This window comes from Microcebus murinus, chromosome 21 (genome assembly GCF_040939455.1).
Source record: "Microcebus murinus isolate Inina chromosome 21, M.murinus_Inina_mat1.0, whole genome shotgun sequence".
In the NCBI taxonomy this organism is placed as follows: Eukaryota; Metazoa; Chordata; class Mammalia; order Primates; family Cheirogaleidae; genus Microcebus; species Microcebus murinus.
In genome coordinates, this window is record NC_134124.1 from 17,658,011 (window position 1) to 17,671,611 (window position 13,601).

General features: G+C 45.9%; 2 protein-coding genes across 6 annotated transcripts in view; one reads left to right on the forward strand and one right to left on the reverse strand.

Annotated features, from left to right (window-relative positions):
- ATOX1 (antioxidant 1 copper chaperone) overlaps positions 1-13,601 on the reverse strand; it is a 126,119-nt gene that overhangs the window by 28,780 nt on the left and 83,738 nt on the right. The window lies entirely within an intron of this gene.
- Positions 7,154-13,601, forward strand: part of G3BP1 (G3BP stress granule assembly factor 1) — a 32,174-nt gene continuing 25,726 nt past the window's right edge. For 3 of the 5 annotated variants that reach the window (XM_075996235.1, XM_075996236.1, XM_075996237.1), the window contains exon 1: positions 7,154-7,547. The gene's annotated coding sequence lies outside the window, so the exon portion shown is untranslated. The other 2 variants (XM_075996234.1, XM_012740866.3) reach the window with 2 other exon arrangements.

Sequence of the window (13,601 nt, forward strand, 5' to 3'; positions counted from 1 at the left end):
GATCATAGGCATAAGCCACCACAACCTGGCTAGATGCTTTCAAATTGCCCTCAGAAAGACTATGCCAATTTATATGTTGTACTAGCAGTATACAAGAATAATTATTTCCACACCTTTGCTGACATTTGATATTAGCAAAATATCATTTTTCTCAATTTGATGGCTGAAGAATTATTTAACTTCTTTTTGCTTTGATTTCCCCATTTGTTGAAGTGAGCTGTTTGAAGATTAGAGAGTTATTTTCTTCCTTCCCTTCTCTCTCTCTCTTTCTTGACAAGGTCTTGCTCTGTCTTCTGGGCTAGAGTGCAGTGGTGTCATCACAGCTCACTGCAACCTCAAATTCCTGGGCTCCAGTGTTCCTCCTGCCTCAACGTCCCTAGTAGCTGGGACTACAAGTGTGTGCCACCAAGCCTGGCTAATTTTCAGTAGAGATGGGAGTCTCGCTCTTGCTCAGGCTGGTCTCAAACTCCTAGCCTCAAGTGATTCTCTTGCCTCAGCCTCCCAAAGTGCTAGGATTATAGGCATGAACCACTGTGAGGGGTCGAGACATTGCATACCTGCAAGGCCCATACCCCCAGTGAAGCTGGAACTAACATCCGGCTTCTGGAAACTGTTGCTTGCTTGCCATGGAAACCGTTGCTTGCTTGCTTGTTTGGGCCAACTTTGCATTGTTCGAACCCCTGTATAGTGGGGCTACCAGCCAACCAATCATGTTAAAGGTCAATGCATGATCCACGCGTGATCAGCCACTGCATAGCGTATGCACCATAGGGATAAAAGGCACGCTGCAACCCCGGTCGGGGTCCTTGCCTGTAAGAGTGGCCACTGCGTTGGTGCTCTAGGGCTTGGACCCTGGCTAGCCAGAAAATAAATCTCCTCTTGTGTAATTACATCCTCGATGTCTCTGCTTTTCTGTCCGGTGGGGCTGTGGAAGGTCGGTCCCTAACACCACTGTGCCTGGCCTAGAGAGCTATTACATATATACACTATTCTAGTTTTCCTCTTTATTGGGCTTTGAGTTTCAAGGGGTACAAACTTGATTGTAAAGCTCAGCTCTGCCACTTTCACACTATAATCTTGGGGCAGTCTTTAACCTTTCTGAGCCATAGTTTTTACGTCTGTAAAACTGAGTTAATACTTCATATAGTTTTTGTGATAGTGAACTGAAAAACTTTGCCTTGTGCTGTGCCTGGCACAAAACAGATGCTTGGTATATGCTATGTTATTTGGACTTGAAGTTTTGTCCCTCATCTAGCCCCAGGAAGTGAGGACTCCCAGGTCTGTGTGTAGTACCAGAGTGTGCTGCCAAACAGTCTCTTGCAAAGAACTTTGGCTGCAGACTAACAGAATTTGCCAGGGACTCCAGAACTCTCAAACCACTTTGAAATCTGTCTGTGCAGTATGATCTGGTGTCATGCCTGAGGGAATGAAGAAAAAGTCCAATCCTTTCAGAGGTTTCTGGGGAGACTATGCCTCTTTTTTGTACTTAGGGCTCTATCCGCCTTCCCTGACAAATGGGTAAAAGAACATGGACTTGCAGTTAAAGTACTGGTTTCTAGGCCCAGCTCTGAGAACTTGGGGGAGTGGCTTAACCTTTCTGAGCCTGTTTCTGTACTTGGGAAATGGGGAATGGGGTTGTTATAAGCATTAAATGGGACCACCCTTGTAGAGAATATTAGCAAGGTGCTTAGTTTATGGTCAGTGCTCCACACAGTTTGAGGAAGTGCTGTGTTTGCAGACAGTCAATGCCAAAGGAGGGAGGAATTGTATCATCTTTGTATGGTAAGGCGCAAAAGGAAAAGAAGTTAGCAGTCTGGGAGGACTGATTAAAACTCTGGGCCGGCATGGTGGCTCACATCTGTTAATCCTAGCACTCAGGGAGGCTGAGGCGGGAAGGATCGCTCAAGGTCAGGAGTTCAAAACCAGCCCAAGCAAGAGTGAGACCGCCTCTACTAAGAATAGAAAGAAATTACTAGCACTCTGGGAGGCCGAGGCAGGCGGATTGCTCGAGGTCAGGAGTTCAAAATCAGCCTGAGCAGAGACCCTGTCTCTACTAAAAATAGAAAGAAATTAATTGACCAACTAAAAATACACATATACAAAAAAAAAAAAATTAGCCGGGCATGGTGGCCCACACATGCCTGTAGTCCTAGCTACTCAGGAGGCTGAGGCAGTAGGATCGCTTGAGCCCAGGGGACTGAGGTTGCTGTGAGCTAGGCTGATGGCACGGCACTCACTCTAGCCTGGGCAACAAAGCGAGACTCTGTCTCAAAAAAAAACAAAAAACAAAAAAACACCAAAACTCTGATGCCTCCTTTTCAAAACCCCTCAAATACCTACCTATAAAGGTTAATGTGTATGACATCTCTTTTTTATTTATTTATTTATTTTTGAGACAGCCTCCCAAGTAGCTGGGACTACAGGCATGTGCCACCATGCCCGCCTAATTTTTTCTATATATATTAGTTGGCCAATTAATTTCTTTCTTTTCTTTCTTTTTTTTTTTTTTTGAGACAGAGTCTCGCTTGTTGACCAGGCTAGAGTGAATGCCATGGCGTCAGCCTAGCTCACAGCAACCTCACACTCCTGGGCTCAAGCAATCCTGCTGCCTCAGCCTCTCCAGTAGCTGGGACTACAGGCATGTGCCACCATGCCCGGCTAATTTTTTGTATATATATTAGTTGGGCAATTGATTTCTTTCTATTTATAGTAGAGACGGGGTCTCACTCTTGCTCAGGCTGGTTTTGAACTCCTGACCTCGAGCAATCCTCCCGCCTCGGCCTCCCAGAGTGCTAGGATTACAGGCATGAGCCACCACGCCCGGCCCAATTTCTTTCTATTTATAGTAGAGACGGGTCTCGCTCAGGCTGGTTTTGAGCTCCTGACCTTGAGCAATCGGCCTCCCAGAGTGCTAGGATTACAGGTGTGAGCCACCAAGCCCAGCCTTTTGTTTTAAAGATAAAAATTTCTATATTGTAGTTCTTCATGTCACTATTAAAATATAGAACATTAATTAAAACAAATAATACAGGCATATGTTTTAAAAAAAATCATAGTACCAAAGGATACAGAATGAAGACTAAGCCTTTTTCTGTCTGGCCAAAGTTCACCTCCCTGTTAGCAATCATTAACAGTTCTTTGTGACTCCTTCCAGGCAAACTTGTGATTCACAGCAAAAAATTTAAAAAAAGAATAAATGTGTACAATACAACCACAGAAATGCATATATCTTAATAGAAATAATTGCCCCATGCCATCCTTCCTCTTTTGTACACAAACACAGGTGTACTTTCCCCATTATTCTGTACCGTGCTATCTTCATTTATTGATATCTCTTAGCGATTGCTCTATAACTGCACAAGTAGATTTACCTCATTTTCTGTATGTGACAGTCTGATGTAAGTGTACTGTATTGTGGTATTATGTCTAACCAGTTCCAAATAGCCAGACATTCGGGTTGTTTCCCATCTCTTTCTACTACAGACAATGCTGCAATGACTGTTGTACTAGGTCTTTGTTCACAAAGAGTTTAACATTAAAGATAGATATGTATTTTTAATCACTGTTCAAAAATCATTAGCTGTGTTTGGGAAAAACTGATCTGATATTCTTAGGATCACTCCATACCTAGTATTTTCCATCACTCACTCCTCTCCACTACCAAACTGTATTTTCTGGGGTCTTGCCTATCTCCTTCCTCCCACCCAGATTCCCAGCGCTTTCAGAGGAACTGGCACAGAGAGAAGGGTGAGGTAGTGTAACTGGAGGGATCTGCAGGGGTTTTTTTTTTTTGAGACAGAGTCTCGATTTGTTGCCCAGGCTAGAGTGAGTGCCATGGCATCAGCCTAGCTCACAGTAACCTCAAACTCCTGGGCTCAAGCAATCCTCCTGCCTCAGCCTCCCGAGTAGCAGGGACTACAGGCACGCGCCACCATGCCCGGCTAATTATATATTTCTATTTTTATAGTAGAGACAGGGTCTCGCTCAGGCTGGTTTTGAACTCCTGACCTTGAGCAATCCGCCCGCCTCGGCCTCCCAGAGTGCTAGGATTACAAGCGTGAGCCACCACACCCGGCCGGTAGAGAACGTTTTGCTCTTGCTCAGGCTGGTCTCTGCCTCCTAGAGTGCTAGGATTACAGGTATGAGCCAGCCACCATGTGGATTTGCAGATTTTGCTTGGCAGTGGAGATAAAGACCAGCAGGAGGCTAGGGATTCTCCCTTGGATGACTAAAGGCTTTCTCAGCCTCAAAACTATAGACTTTTTGGCTGGATAATTCTGTGTATGTGTGTTTGGTGGGTGGGCATGGTGGTTCTTCTGTGCATCCCTGGCCTCTACTAGCTTGATCCCAGTAGCCCCCCACCCACCCAGTTGTGACAATGGCTTATTTCTCCTGGGGGCAAAATCCCTCCTGAACCACTGCTCTAGACCTGTGGTCTCCAACACCCAGGCTGTGGACTTGTGGCAGTAGGTGGCCTGTTAGGAACCAGGCTGGCCGCACACCAGGTGAGCAGCAAAGCTTTACCTGTGTTTACAGCTGCTCCCCATTACTTGCATCACTGCATAAGCTCCACCTCCTGTCAGATCAGCAGCATCATTACATTCTCATAGGAGCGTGAACTGCACACGTGAGGGATCTAGGCTGCGCGCTCCTTATGAGAATCTGATGCCTGATGATCTGAGGTGGAGCTGAGGCGGTGATGCTAGCGCTGGGGAGCAGCTGCAAATACAGACTATCATTAGCAGAGAGGTTTGTGTAATTGTTTCATTACATATTACAATGTAATAATAATAAAAATAAGATGCACAATGAATCATCCCGAACACCTCCTCCAACATCCATGGAGAAACTATCTTCCATGAAACTGGTTCCTGGTGCCAAAAAGGTTGGGGACTGCTGCTCTAGACAATTCATTAGTGGTAAGTTAATCATTGAGCATTTACTAACTACAGTATTACTAAGTATCCAGCGTCTGGGGGCTGAAGGTTTATAATCTGCCTGGAGAAACCACCACAGGAAGAAGCCAACTTGCTCTCTCCCCTGGAAGACAGCCACAGCCACCTAAGGGGTCTTGCCTGCATTCTCCCTCTAGTAAGCCACTCCCCTTCCTGCTTTTCTTTCTTTCTCTCTTTACAAAACACAATACTTGAACACAGAATCGCTTCAAACCTACTGGATTCCCTCGGGGCAATGACTATTGTTTTAAATTTACAACTTCCCTATGCACTTACATACTTGCTTTAATTTACAGAATTTTTATGTTTTGTTGAACACGATTTTTTTTTCAATTAACGATACAATTAACAACTGGAGGACGACTTATATCTGTATAGTTCTCATTTTTATTTAAATTGTTGTATAATATTCTATATTATGTGCATATAACCGTTAAGCAGTTTGCCAATTGATGAGTATTAAGTTTTCAGTTTTAAGTATTCCAACAGTGCAGCAGTGAACACTTTGGTACATGCCTTTGTAAACAAATGTGGCTAGCAACCAAGAAATGGCATTATTGTTTATTGTTTTTTGGGGGGGATATACAAAATTTCATTAACACTGCCAGATTGCCTAGTAAAAAGAGCTGTATCCCTTAAAACCCCCTCCAAATGTGATTAAGAGGTTACCCGAGTTAAATTACCAATCTGTAAATTTAAAATTTCGCAAACCCGCTCTCATTAGTTCAATTTGGAGAGTCATTTTGTAAAGTGCAAATCTTAGTCCACCCTTTAAAAAAAAAACCTTCCAGGGGCTCTCTACTGCCCTCAGAGTAAAGTCCAGACTCCTTTGCATGGCTCACAGGGTCTTGGACGTTCCCTACCCGGGAAAACTTTCCGCGGGGTCTCTCGTGCGGGCCGAGCTCCCTCGGGAGAACTCGGGGGCCTGTTCCCTGGGAGATCCCGGCCCAGCGCCGCGCCCCTGTCTGAGAACGCGGGGCCGCGAGCAGCGACCGCATCTCGGACCTCAGCCCCGGGGGCCCCGCCGGAGTCGCGGTGAGCCGGCCGAGGCTCGAGAGAGGGGGCCTTGGGCCCACGGGGGACTTTCACGTCGCTCCGGGGCCTCCCCAAGTCCCAGCGCGGGTGCCACCGGACGGCTGCCGGCGCCTTCCCTCCCTCCAGCCCGGGCTGGGCCGGCCTGCTCGGCCTCTCCCCGCCGCGAGCAGCGACGCTCCACGTGCTTCACTTCCAAAATTCTCCGCCCGGCCACATGCCTGGGATAACGACCCGGGGCGTGTCCATGCTAACGCGCTGGACCCGCGGCTGTTTCCACGGAAAATGCTCACGGCGACCGACAGAGGGCCCGGCGACACGCCAAGCGACGGGGACCCGGGCAGGCTGGGGCGCCGCCGAGCCCCCCCCAGGCGCCTCACATCTCTGGGACGACCGTGAAGGAGTCTGACAAGTCACCTTTTGCGGGCGGAGTGAGCCTCCCACACCTACGGCAATCGGAAAACGGCGCGGCCGAGGCGGTGACGCGCAGGAGGCGGCACGCAGGCCCGCAGCGCCGTTCCTCGGCAACGACAAAAGGGAAGCGCCGCGGAACGCCCCGCGCCGAGCGGCCAGCCTGCGGCAGCGCTCAAGGGCAGCGGCCGGAACGCGGCTCTCCACCCGGCGGTCTGCGCGCGCGGCCTTTCTCCGGGACCCCGCGTCCGCCGCGCGAGCCACTGTCCTCCTCGGCTTTCGCGGCTGCCCAACAATAGCGCTGACTAACGACGAGAGCCCGCCGGCGCCCTTAGGCTGCCCCGGGGAAATCGGAAAGTTGTCAGAGAAAGAAGGGGCAAAAACCCGGGAAACTTTTCCACTTGGTTCCCCAGCTACCAAGCTGTGCGGAAAAGGCAGCAGACGGGACCTCAGGGGCCAGACCCAACAAGCGCAGGCGAGGAAAGGAAAGGGGACAGAAGCCGGAGCCAGGACAGCCTCATCACCGCCCCAGAAAGCCCGGCGGCCCTTGCTCCGGCTCTTTGGAGCAGTCCAACCCCCCTGTCAATCAGCTCCTTCCGGCGTGGAGATTGGCCGAGGCCTCCCTTGGCCTCCCGGGCGCCCGCCTCCTAGTTGCTTGGGGTTTACTTCCCCAAAGTACACGGGCCCCACCTTGTGGAGCAACCGCTCCTGCATGAAAAACGGATCTCCGCCCAGGGGAGGACGTTTTAACGAATGAGAGCAGTCCCACACATTTATTGGCTACAATGGGTATCAGTCAAGGAACTGCCCACCCTCCCTTCCACGCTACCTTCCAGCTATTGGTCGCTCCTGGTGCCAATTTGTTACTAGGGAAACGAGGTTCTGACAGTCTCATAGGCATGAGTCAAAGCCAATCAAGAGCCACGCCTTCATCCTGAGTCAGTACCCAATTGCTGTTCGAAGAGACCAAAGGACACAGTCGGGATTGGCCATCCGCTCGCCCGACCTGGCCGCAACAAGTTAGGCTGAATCGCGGCTATATAGACCGGCGGCGGAGCACGCGTGTGTGCGGACGCAGTTGCGTGCGGGATTCCTGCCATCCTCAGTGCAGCGGAGCAAAGCTTGTTCCTCTCCCGCTCTGTTGCGCAGGTACGCCGGGGCGTGGGCGGGGCGGCGCGGCCTGAGGACGGGGACGAGCTGGGGCGGTTGGGAGACGGAGAAGTCCGAGCGGCGGCCGCGCGAGGCGCGTCCCCCAACCCCCCACCTCCTCCGCCCCAACGGCCGCAGGCGCGCGCGGCGGATGGACGGGCGCGCGGCGGCTCCCGCCCCCTGCACCCCCACCGGCTGGAGCGCGTGGCCGTGGCCGCCGCGTGCGCGTGCTGCGCCCAACGGCCACGCGGGGCGGGAGCGAGCTGCGGCCGCCGCCCGGGCCCCAGGAACGATCTCGGGGGCCTGGGGGCCCCGCGGGGCCGACTGGCCAGCGTTTCCCGCCGGCCCCTCCTCCCTGCCACGCGCCGGCCGAGTCTCTCCTCCCTCGGCCGGCGGGCTCCCGCTGAGTCCGGACCTGGGGGAGGCTTTGCGTTCGGGGTCGGGGGCGGCGCTGAAGCGCGGCGAGGGCGCCGCCGCTTCGCCCTGCCGGGGGAGAGGAGGGAGCCGCGGCCGCACGGATGCTCGGCGGCGGCCGCCGCTGACGTCTGCTCCGAGCCCTCCCCGTGCGCCGGGCGCCGCGCCTGCCCCCTCGTTGAGCTCTCGCGGCGGCCCGGAGAGGTAGGTACGGTCGCCCTCGCTCCGCGGCGGCCCCTGGCGCACAGGTGGAGACGGCCAGGGGCAGGTACCCGTGTGGACCCGGGCCCCCAGCCTCCTGGGCCCCGAAGCCTGTGTCCTCCTCCTCCGCTGCGGCGCCGGGGCAGCGGTGCGCCGGGAGCGCGGGTCCCCGGGCGGCGTCCGCCCCCGAAGGCCGGCTGCCCGGGGCGGCGGCGGCGGCGGCTGCGGGCTGCCCGGGCACGAGGGTCGGAAGTGGGCATGTGACAAAGGAAGAGCCTTGGGCTTCCTTCCTACGTGTGTTCGTACACATAGTTGATAGATGTGCTGCCGTAATCGTTTCTGGAAAAAAAAAGCGGAGGGAGAGAAAAAAAAAAAAAAGAGTACCCGCACGTGAGCACGGACCATGTTCTTCGCCAGGTTTGAAAGCTCACAGCATGCTGATGGGGATTCCCGCCAGCGGGAAGTTAGGCTCCGGTGCTAGGCCTCGAAGCTCTTTCTTTTTTTTCTTGTTTTTTTTTTGAATTGGAGCAGACTTTTGGAGAAAGAAAGACCTTTGAGTTAACTTAGTATAAGTTGAAGAAAATGAGGTCCAGAGTGGTGAGTTTCAGACCTCACCAGCACCTGTGGGTTAAAATACGAACTTGACCTGTGAAAAAGGAGAGGCTCAGAAAAATAAAAATATGAAATTGTAATAGAAAAAAGGGCGCTCGGTTATAAGTATAAATTTGACCTCTGTGGAGCTTATCACAACTACGTGAGTTACTGGGGTTTGATGTGTGTTGGAAAATACACTTGTGTCAGATGGGATTTCTCATGTGGATGAAAGTCTGGCTAGGTTTAGTTATTTATTTAGCATTTACTTTGCTATGCTCCTGTGTATATGCAAAAAAGATGCCTTTCTTACCTTTAAGGACTTGAGTTTATATATATTTTTAGTAGTATTTTAGTATTTTCGGTTAGTCTAAAGCCAGCGTATGCATTGGCTTAATGAAATAAATGTTATAGATTCAGATCATTAACTTTAAATCACAACTGTCTACTTGAGACAAAAATAAAAGTTTTTGGATTAGCTCTTTTGAATTAATTTTGAATTAAATGGCTTTCAACTATTTTAAAGACATTTATTTTGCTGCGTTGTATATTTTTGTATAGATGCTTTTTAGAATCAGTGTTTAAGGGTTTTTTGCAGTCAGAAGAAGCACATAAATGCCCATCCTTATAAAGAAAAACTATGAGGAAGTTTGATATTTGTGTTTCTATTTACTAAGTACTTTCCTGATATTTAACAGAATGTAGCTAAAGGATTATAATATTGTATGGACAAGTTCTTTGTTGGTGTTGCCATAAATAACAGCTTTATAATGAAACATTGTTTTGCTTGGAACTTGGCTTGTGTAGCAATTCCAGTTACTTGCAAATTAGGATTTTAACTTAAGTCTTAAAGGTGAGCAATTTAAGTTATCAAAATGTTAAAGCACTGTAATGACCTACATTTAAACTGTTACTTTTGAAGCTAGCTAATTTTATTACAGTTTGAGGTAAAATATGTCAGAATGAAATTACCATATGCATTATAGAGGGAAAATTTGTTAGTTTCTACTTTAAATGTTAAGGAATTATTCTTGGCCTCCACCAAATGGTTATCAGGTGGGTAGAAATCTGAAAATTGTGATTATTTCACAAATTGGTACCTCAGCTGATCAGTTAGGCATTCATTTGTCAAGAACAAGTAAATTGTGATAAGGCTTGGGCCTCCCAGCTTCCCAAACAAGTCATAGATTACTTTTGTTGGAGCTCCGTACTTTTCAGTCTGAGCTTTTGTACCTCTTCTAACAGGTAGAAAAGTAGGCAGTTCTTTGTTCTTTATTTAATTCACACTCAGCTTGCTATTCTCAGCTGACAGTCTACCAAGGGAACATTGGGAGATTTTGGTAATGTTTGTGACCTCCTTTAGAGCAGTTTTTCTTTTGTGATTTATGGATTTTTTTTAATTTTTGTATTTTGCATAGAAAAAAAGGGCAATGAGTAGTTTTACATTTTTGTAGGTTTGTGAGTTGTATATGGTCCTTAATACAGATGTTGCCAATGTTAAAATATTTAATGTAAAACCTAAATTTGTGACTAAAACAATTTTTTTTCTTTTTGTCAATTTAATAAAACTGCCTGCTTGGTCTTTTAACATTTTGCAAATTGGTTGGTTTTTAAAGTGTTTCAGAATTCAAATAGGCATTTAATTATATTGTGCTTTGACTGCCTTGGATAAAACTATTCTGACTTTGCAAAGGAGGATAATTTTCAAAGTAGGTAGGTCAGAAAAAGAAAAGCTGCCCTTCCTCAACCCTTCCCTAGTTGTCAACAGCTAGTGGGAACAACCTTTGGTGGTGAATACTGTCCTTCCAAGCCCTGGAGTTAAATTTAGATTTAGCAACTGTAATCTCACTTGTAGTAGGTCATCACATAGTAGCAATTTACTAGATTTTTTATGTATCTCAAAAATCAGATATTTTCTTCCTTTCTTGGACACCCACTTTGGCTTTAGTTGGGCAGGCTAAATTGCAAGCCAGGTGATAGGGTTAAGAGCTAGGAATAGTGCACACATGAAGAATAAAGAGTCTGTTTGACAAGGCAGAAAGCAGTTTAAAAAATTGCTCTCATGGGCTGTGGCTTCTTAAATATGGTCTTTAGATAACTTTAAGTGATAGGTTCCCCTTTCTGTGAGGTGATCAGTCTTTCATGTTGTCATATTCCTTAGCTTTTTAGCATGTGTGCTGTATTTTAGGTATTTAATAAAAAGTAAAGATTAAAGATGATTCAGAAAAAGAAATCTGGCTTCCTGGATGGTGTGCACACATCTACTTTGTAGGGATGTAATCTTTGGTGGTTATTAACTTATGTAGCTATATAATAGCATCGTGTTTTCTATAGCCCTTTTTGCATATTTTAAAAATGCTTTCAGACATCTTGGATATTCTCATATTTTTACTAAAAAGGGAACTAGGGCTCTGAAACCCAAATAGTTTTCTAAACTGGTTTGTAAAGCATGTGGTACCTAATGGGGTACTATATAGCCAGCTATTATTCAAAAAACTTAGAGGGATTCTGCATCTGTAAGTTGTGAGTGTGGCACCTACTTGCCCTTCCAGGCTTCTTCTCCCCTACACTGTTTCTGCAAGTGCCTCACTTTCACCCACGTGTGTGGACTCTGTCCTTAGCGTTTCCTGGAGTGTTTCCATCTATGTCTTAGGGGACTCAAAGGCTAGGAAATTCATATTTTTAAAAGTTTCCCAGATGAGGATTAGTATTAACTGTAGCATACCTTTTTGTTTTGATCAGAAAGAACTTAGATTTATCCTTAATTATGAATCTAAAGGACTAGCTTCTAATTTTGGATGGGGGAGGGGTATGCTAAGAAAAATTAAGTTTTCTGATCTTATCTTGAAGTTTTTTTCTTTCAGGAAAACTTAGTATTTTTGAGATAATTTTAGATTTATAGGAGAGTTGCAATACAGAGAGGTCTCATATACTCATTATCCAGCTTCCCTAATGTCAACATCTTACACAAACTTGGTACAGTTATCAAAACTGAGAAATTAACGTTGATAAAATACTGTTAATTCAGTGATGGACTTTATTTCTACTAACGGTCCCTTTTCTGTTCCAGGATCCAATCCAAGATGCATGTAGTACTCATACCTTTTTATTCTCTTCTGATCTTTGACGGTTTCTGACTTTTCTTTACCTTTTATGACCTTGACATCTCATTTGGGTTTTCTGATGTATGGTTAGACTAAGATTATGGACTATGGATTTGGGGGAAGAATGCCACAGAAGTGATTTATCCTTATCACATCATATTGGGGGTATGTAATATTCCTGGTTGAATTTAACCTTGATCATTTGGTTAAGGTGATGTTGGTTAGGCTAGTGTTTTTCTCCTTTCCATAGTATTCATTAGAAGTTAGTCACTAAGTCCAGCCCATGCTCAAGGGGAGGGAGGAATTAGGGTTTACTTTCTAGAGAGGGAGAAGAATCTAAATTTGTGGACATATATTAAAGTTACTGCTAATTAATATTTTGGAAGAGATACTTCGAATCCATGCAAATAAAACTTCCTTCCTTAGTTTTCATATCTGTTAGTGGATCCTGGCCTGTAGTTATTGCTGTGGTATTATTCTAATGGTGATTTTATTTCCCTTATTCCTTCTATAGCATTTTAAATTCTTTGTAAGGAAGATTTGTCTCCCTCATATTTTTTATATTATATCAGCAGGAACTCGGAGATTAATTTCATTTTTGGGTTGTAATACAATATTATCCTAATTCATTATTGTTGCTCAGATTGTTCCAGCTTTGACTCCTTTGTTCTTTCGGTTCTTCCCTGTTTTATTTGTTACCATTATGCCCCATTTTTTTTAAGGCATTTTCTTGTATTAATTACCAGATTTTTCTGGCTTATCTTGTATTTTGCCTGTCCCAGGCCCAGAATCAACCATTTTTCTAAGGAGCTGTTGGACAGAATTTTGAAGGGAGGTGACAGGTGGTAAATGTGAAGTGTTTGGAAAATAGATTGATGGGAGTAGGCCCAGTGATGGTGATACTGCTCTTGCTCCAAGCAGATGCTGGCTTGTGCCTTAAAGTTTCTGTGGTTCTGGGAAAACATTTTTGTTTCTCTTAAAGAACCAAATTTCAAATGTTTGAACATATAGCATAACCTTGTAACAATTTATTAAAGTTTAATACTCATATTTGTACACAAACCTTTGTTGTTTTTTCTTAGTGTTTTTGGTAAATTTATTAAAATAAGTAAAAAGACCACTTAAATACCCTTGTACTCAGAACTGACAGTTAGCGTTTTCATTGCTCTTTAAACTTGTAAGACGTCCTACCTCTCCTTGCAAGTTTCCGTCCCCTTCTCTCCTCTCTTGAGATGTTTATCATGTCTTTCCAGGCTATTTTATTGATGGGACAAAAAATATTTTTTAGTAGCTTTATTGAGGTATAATTGACACAGTAAACTGCACATATTTAAAGTGTACAGTGTGATAATTTCTGTACACACATTATAATTATACCCACAAAGCCATCGCCACAATCCAGAGAGTGGACCTATCCATCACCCCCCAAAGTTTTCTTGTTCCCCTTTGTATTCCCTCTTTCCTGCCTGTTTCTTTTACCCTTCCACCTGCAGGGAGTGTAGATTAGTTTGCATGTTCTAGAATTTTTATGTAAATTAGAATTATGTTATATGCTCTTTTATTGCTAAGTACTAGTCTGTTATGTAGTTATATCACAATTATCTATTTACCTATTGGTGGACATTTGGTCTGTTTGTAGCATTTTTTTGTATTTTTTGATTGTAACTAAAGCTTTTGAACTTTGTGTACAAGGTCTTTGTATGGCTGTATGCCTTCATTTCTCTTGGGTAAATTTCTAAGAATG